The sequence below is a fragment of the Poecilia reticulata genome, linkage group LG14, assembly GCF_000633615.1.
Source record: "Poecilia reticulata strain Guanapo linkage group LG14, Guppy_female_1.0+MT, whole genome shotgun sequence".
Taxonomy (NCBI): Eukaryota; Metazoa; Chordata; class Actinopteri; order Cyprinodontiformes; family Poeciliidae; genus Poecilia; species Poecilia reticulata.
The window spans coordinates 26,127,259-26,134,445 of NC_024344.1; the positions used below are offsets into that span (position 1 = coordinate 26,127,259).

Below are 7,187 nucleotides of genomic sequence, written 5' to 3' on the forward strand. Positions count from 1 at the left end.
TGAGGCTGTAAATACGCTAAGATGGCTATTCATTACACTAAATATCATCAATTATTAATAATCTTAATTACAGTTTTTCACATATATTCATAAATGACAACAAAACCTTCTGGTCGACACATTTATCCCACTCAATGCAGACAGAAACCRTTAAATACGCAGTGCATTTGCTGBTACGTTAAAATCATCATCAAAATTACCGTCTGACTTAAAGAAGTGCRATCAAGAAGCTATAATGGATTTATTCCTGGTGGGCCATGAAGCTTTCACTGACGGTTTTATTCAGATCCTTTGAGAAAAACCCGCCTCCTCCCCGTCCCGCTAGCCGGATCGGATCATAGGAAACATTGCAGCTTCCGATGTTTCAACATTTAAGTCCTTGATGGGGGGRGAATTGTTCTCAGATTTTTTTTGTGTATTTCAGCAGACCGTAGACGCCGCCACCTGGAAAAAAGGAAAATACTTTATCACCCCAATAGAACAGAAAAGAATAGKAGAAACTCAGAACTCTTTAGATTAATCTCAGAAAATTACTAGAGAAACTTGGAAATTTCTAAGTTTAAAGAGTCAAAGATTTGCTACAAAAACTCAGAAATTTTTTGATTTATCTCAGAAAATTACTGGAGAATTTAGGATTTTCTGAATTTAAAAAGTTGAAAATTTACTTGGAAAAAAATGCTGAATTTTTTCAGATTAATCTCAGAAAATTTCTTGATTTGAAAAATGTTAAATTTGTTTGAAAAAATCTCAGGAATTTTGAAATCATCCAAAACATTTTTCAGAAAATGGGGAAATTTCTGAGTTTAGAAAATTTTAAATTTACTAAAAGAAAAAGCTGATTTTTTTTTTTTTTTCAGTTTAATCTCAGAAAAAGTCTAGCAAAATGTGAGTTTTAAGTTTTTCTCAGAATTTTTTTAGATTAATCTAAAATTTCCAGAGTTTTTTCTATCATATTTTAAACTTTAAAAACTCAGACATTCTCAAGTTTTATCTAGAAAATTTCAGATATTTTCTGGCGGAAATCCTCCGTTTTATCCCCTGATCTAACTCTGCCGTTGCACAGGCCTCTGGAATGAAAAAACCTGATTAAAAAGAGCCTGTTTGACAGCATGAAGTAGGCTAAAAGTCACTTATAATGGTTGCAGAACCATTTCTAAAGCTTTGGACGCCATGATTTCCTGACACAAATGGACATTTCAGTAATATTCTATCTTATTAAATGAGTTTACAGATTTTWACTTGGATTTAATTTCAAACTTTTTGTCAAGATAAAGATTAGTTTCACTTTCTCTAAATGAATTTGGTTGAGTTACTATTTGAACAGCAGCATTTGCATTTATTCAAAGGGCTGGAGACCAATAAAGCAGAGGGAACCGCTCTCCTTCCTGGTTAATGGTTGACAGACTGAGGTGGTGGAAACTGCGGCGTTGCGTAACCGTTTGTGTGTTTGTCCATTATGCTCACCCAATAAGCCCGCCCCGGCGATGCTACCGATGGTGATGCCGGCTATCGCCCCTCCGGACAGCCCTGACGAGGCCGGTGCCGACGTGGGAATGATTATGGTTGAGTTTGAGGTGGCTGTGGATGGTGAACCAGTTTCATCAGTTTGGTTGAATGTGGTTGGTGCATCAGTTGGGGTTGAGGTTGGTGTGCCATCTGAAGTTCCAGTGCTGTTGTCTGTGCTGTTTTGTGTTGTTGATGGTGCTGGCRTAGTAGTTGTAGGAGGTTGGGTGGTTGATTCTGTTCCACRCAGATTTACTGTATCAGAAAGAAAACATTTAAAGCAAATCATGAAAATCCTCCTTGTTACACAATAATATTAATATTTAATTATCTCCAAAGTAAACCGTTAAGGTGTAAATCACYCTGATCCTACTAATAAAAACAGAGATAAGAAAAGAACAGTTCTAAAAAAGCCATGACCAGCCCTTTTCCTAAACAATGTCTACATCATTTATGGCCTATATCATTCATCACCTTTGGCCTCTTCGCAGAAACGCTCCGACGTGACCKCATTTATGCTTCAGCCAACTCATAAATTTAAATAAATGCCGAAAAAAAAAATTCTGGCGTTYAATATCAGATATTTCCTCATGTTCTTCTCATTTTATTGCTGCCAGCTTTGCTTTAACTTCAACTTAGATGTACTTTTTGTCGTTGCACAAAGACACAACAAAAAATTTCACTGTGAAATGTCATTCCTTGGCTACCAGAAAAGAAAAAAAAACTATAAATATGACTATAAATACATATAGATACATAAATAAACAAGAATCTTGAAACCACTTTGTACTAAATGTGAAAATAAAAAGTTTTAGTCCTTTTTACCTGTGGCGAGGAGGCAAAGAGCCGCTACAAGAAAATTTCTGAGCATTTTTCCAGAGTTGTGAAGTTGTTTTATTTTCTATTTTTTGCTGCTGCTGTTGCTGGAAAAACAGAATTATAAACATAAAAGAATGGATTAATGTTCATACAGGTCATTTATTAAACATTTACAAAAAAAAACTAACAATATTTGYGGTTCAAAATGTTTTTTGTCTGAAAAACAAATTTTAATACCTTTAAAAGATTAAAAAAAATATCACAACTTCAGCAAATATTTGACCAAAAATCAACAATGTTGACCTGAAATGTGAAAATCTTTTTCTGTGGAGTGAAACCCGGGGAGGAGATGTGAGCTACTCACCAGAGAGGCTGTCTGTGACGACTGTCTTCCCTTGCGGAGGATATTTATCTTTCAATGAGCCTGTTATCATTTTTAGCCCTCCCATCTGTGTCATTTATGTGTCTCAGCTCACACTTCGCTCATACTGTTTATCTGCTTTTATTTGGTTATTATGGCAAGTAAATAAAACGTCTGCTGAACATAGGTGGGGAAACGCAGGTAACGTCTGGGTGAGTCAATAAAGACATGTAACATTTTATTGGTTTAAACCACAATCTTTATCTCTTCTGTTTAAACAAAACCAATAATTTATGCTTCCTGCTGCTTGGGGAGCCAGTTTTTCTTCTAAAATAAAAGATGCAGCTGCATATTTTTTCCACTAATTTGTACTCACCACCTCGTTTCTTCAGCCTTGTTTGAGCTGTCGGCTGAAAACAGTGAAAACTAAGGCAACAGGCTGATAAAGCCTGGTTAGTTTGCTCTGTTTGCTCAGCTTGCTGTCCAGCAGACTGTATCTGAAAACACTCAGTCTCCATAGCACAGCAGCATCTCGTTTACACTCTGCTCTATGAACAACACCTTAACGCCAGTTTTATTTCCACCCTGGTTACCAACCTGCAACAGAAACAGTTTCCCACCAATTCACAGAAATTTATCCAAGACTTATCGACGTCTGAGAATAAACATCACACAACCAAAACCAAAAGGTTGCAAAAGTAAATCTCTGGAGAATTACATATCTATATATATTTAAAATAATATTGAATAATACAAACTAAATGCTATTTCAAATGGACAAACAATTTTCATATTGAACATCTGCTTAGGGCCCCAAAAAGGCTTGGACCGGCCCTGGCTGAGGTCGCTTGTCGATTTAAAATTAATATTTCAACCTTGTTTGGCACAAYGTGTGCTGACTAAAGAACAATGAATCTGAGTTTTCACTGCTGTATTCATAAAGGGCAGTGTGTGTACTCAGCATTATTGCAGTCTCCATTTGTCTAATGATTAATTTTGATCAATAGCCTGCAATTTGAACCTAGTCGTCAGAACAATTAGCTATTCTTGTTGGAAATGACCAACTTTAAGTTTTTACCTTTCTGATGGATTGCTTGCTAACAGCTACATTTATTTTGCCCTTCACTTTTAGCCAYATTAAATTTGTGCAAAAGAAGTTGTAGTAAAATTAGGCATTTAGTCAAATTAGCTTTGAGCTAAGTTTGATTTACTTGACACTAGCATTTGACATTAGCAAGCCAGCAGTACCGCAAGTTATCATTACTCAAAGTCAGCTTAGCTTCTGTTAGAATCRGCTGTTAGCCAGGTTAGCTTTGAGGTTGGTTAGCTAAGTTTACTTTTAACTATCTAACTTTAATCAAAATTAGCAGTGCACTGTAAGCTAACATTAGTAAAAACACTTTTAGCCCATCAGTGGTTATTCGCTGTAGCCAGTAAAAAGTTAGCTTCAGCAATGTTGACTGTTAGCTAAGTTGATCTCAAGATAAATTGGCATTGGTCAAGTCTAGATGGTGACAGATTTGTATTTAGAGTTAGTTATAACTCTAACTGGCTAATTTATCTTAAACTGCAYTCATTTTGAAGTCAAGTTAACTGAAAACCAATTTCAGTTACAGCCAAACCGAGATTTAAAAGCTAATACTGGGTTTATATTCACCCATGATAAAAATGTGACCTAGTTACTCTGTTGAATTATGGTTTGGGCCGCTGGAGAAAATAATTTATCAGACATGTATCAGAATAAAACTGACAAACTGTAGCAAATGACCTTTAATAGTCACTCAGCAAGAGACGGTGGTAATAAAAAAGAGGAATAATTCTTTATAAACTCTGACAAAAATATTCAGTTTCAGGGAATTCAACTCTGTCAAGACCTCAGATCCTGATTTTATTACCAGCAKAAATGTTGTAGAGAAGTCAGTGGATGAAAACAAAACATTCAGTTTGTGTAAGTTACACAGTCAAAAATAGACAAACAATAATTTGGATTATTTAACCTGTCAAAATGGGGGTTAATGTTTCAAAGTCATATTTTCACCATATTATTCATTCATTTATAAATATCTCAGTTCCAATCAAAATATTTAGGTTGCCAGTTAAATATTTAGCATGCTAAATAAATATTTAGTTTGAAGCTAAATATTTTCCTAGCCAACTAAATATTTAACTTGTTAAATAAATATTCAATAAACTCCCATTTTGACGGATGAAATAACCCAAATTATTATTGATAATTTTTGACTGGGTAACTTTAGAAATGGCACCCCATACTGAATGTAATATTTAGTTAGCAAGCTAARTATTTYGTAAACCAGCTAAATATTTAGCTTCAATCTAAATATTTTGTTTAAACTAAATACTTAGATTACAAACTAAATATTTAGTTTTTAGCTAAATATGTAGTTGTTAAACATTTTGCTTTCTTACTCGTCAGCAAGCTAAATATTTACCATGGCGAAATTATGACTGTTATTGTACAAACAGCACCCCATACACCCAGAAGCAGGATTGTGACAAAGAAGTCCTTGAAGTGCCACAGAGAGGCCAGAATTTGTCAAACATATTTATTTTGCTAGTGTTGATGAAATCCACCTGTGAATACCTGCTTTTTGCGTTGCATGTCAATCATATGTGTGTAAGAACACGACCTTGACTCAAAGTGAATTCTTGGAAAGTCGAATGAATCATCATTTCCTTGTGGAAATGTACGTGTAAAGGTTAATTGACTGGAATAATCTATAGCATTGTCAAAGGTCACTGTTTAATAATCAGGTTAGAGTGTCTTCCAGAGCTACCATTCTGATCCCTTCTAAAACACATCTAAATCAAATAAATGTACCAGCCCTTCTCTTATTATTTTATTATTATTTTATTTTATTTAAATTATTTGTTTGGCAGTATTTTGCGTTTTCAGTTGGAACAATAAATGGTGACAGAGAAAGCGTTGGTATAAGAGCAGCTGTTTGGACGTCTAGAGCTGCATCACATTCACAGTGCATGCTAGGTGCTAAGGTGCAAAGAGATAAAGAGAAAGCTTTAGGTATGGTTTCTGCTTCTGCTTCAGTTGATGGCTTAACATTTAGGGGAACAGGAAATGAGGTGGTGTGAGAGATAAGGTGGGATGGGGCTGAAACAGTGTGAAACAATAAACTGGTCAGCTGTTTATCAGTAGCTTGCTGGGTAATAACAGGCATTGTCTTGTTCCATAGCTTATCAAGCTAAATTTGTTAAAACTTCGCATTAAATGATATGTAATAATTGCTTATTTGTGGATTAGTTATGGTGTAACCAACTCCCGAATCAACTTTTGTTGCATATAAACTATATTAATTCAGGGTTTATTCATTTWCGTTTCTGYGCAAATTTTGACATTTTTGTGTAAATTTGTTTAGTTGGGTTACATATTTTGCCTGAAACCATCTCAGTGCTGCTCCCCTTAGGTTGAACAGTGGCTACTGCAGCTGAATTTTCCTATTGGTTAAATCCCTGCATTTGGGCACAGGATTCATCTTTGAAGAAAAAAAATAGCTAAATATAGCRACAAAGTGGATGAACTCTTCCTGACTACAGCCCTGCTGAACCCCRCACTTGACCTCGCCCCCTGTCTCTCCTGGCTCCGCCCACTTTGGAAATTTTCCAAATTTGTCTGGCGGGGTTTTGCTTTTACATGGGGGTTCAGCCTAACATCAAAATTAGACAAATAATGTAGTAATAATTTAGTTTTTGAGTTTCTGTATTTTACTATGTTTGCATTTTTTGTGTGTTTAGTCTGTTTATTAATGACTATTTTCTGTGTTCCCTGATTTATTCAGTAATTTGTTCTCAGTCTGTTGTTGGCACTAGCCTATTTTGTTGGTTTCACATATTCACTGAATAAATAAACTAACATGCTTCTCAGACTTCAACACTGTTTTTCGATTCTCTTTTGTTCTTTACCTCATACAAACTCATAGCTTTTTTATATTTGTGTCAGTCAGTCCAGAATGGTCATAAAACGACTTTATCGATCACAAAACCTGGCCTCTCACAGAAACTGTATTCAGACAGCATTGCCTGTAATTAAGCCACGACATCATTCAAGTGGCCTGAATGACMTGAGCAGGAAAGTGGGAGTGGCAGAGTGGTGATGTGGGACTCTCACATGGAAAATCTGATGTCATCCTTGAAGTTTACAGGTTTGTTTATAGTCGTAAATTGCTGCCATGTAGWGTTAAACTCTGGCTACCTGCAGGATCTTCCCAAACATCCAGAAAAACATCTCAACTTCCTGTTGGCAAATAAAACTTCCTTCTGTCAAGCTGGTATTTGAGTGTTAGACTTAAAATAACTGGATTCAGACAGTCCCCAAGGTCTGTGCTCCTTTAAAGTCAATAAAACCACTCTGTTTGGCCTTGGTTAAAAGACAAACAGACCATAATGAGAAAGAGAAACTGAGCTCTGCTTATTCACTCTGTCCACACTTGAAGAACATCTTTGTTTTGTGTCTCTAACCTAAGCTAAAGCT

General features: G+C 35.6%; 1 long non-coding RNA gene across 1 annotated transcript; it reads right to left on the bottom strand.

Moving 5' to 3' along the window:
* Positions 1 to 413: 413 nt before the first annotated feature.
* LOC103476333 (uncharacterized) lies at positions 414 to 1,756 on the bottom strand. Its single transcript, XR_535450.2, has 2 exons — positions 1,465 to 1,756; positions 414 to 444 (listed from the first exon to the last, which is right to left on the bottom strand). It is a non-coding gene; the product is annotated as an uncharacterized LOC103476333 (long non-coding RNA).
* Between the last annotated feature and the right edge of the window lie 5,431 nt (positions 1,757 to 7,187).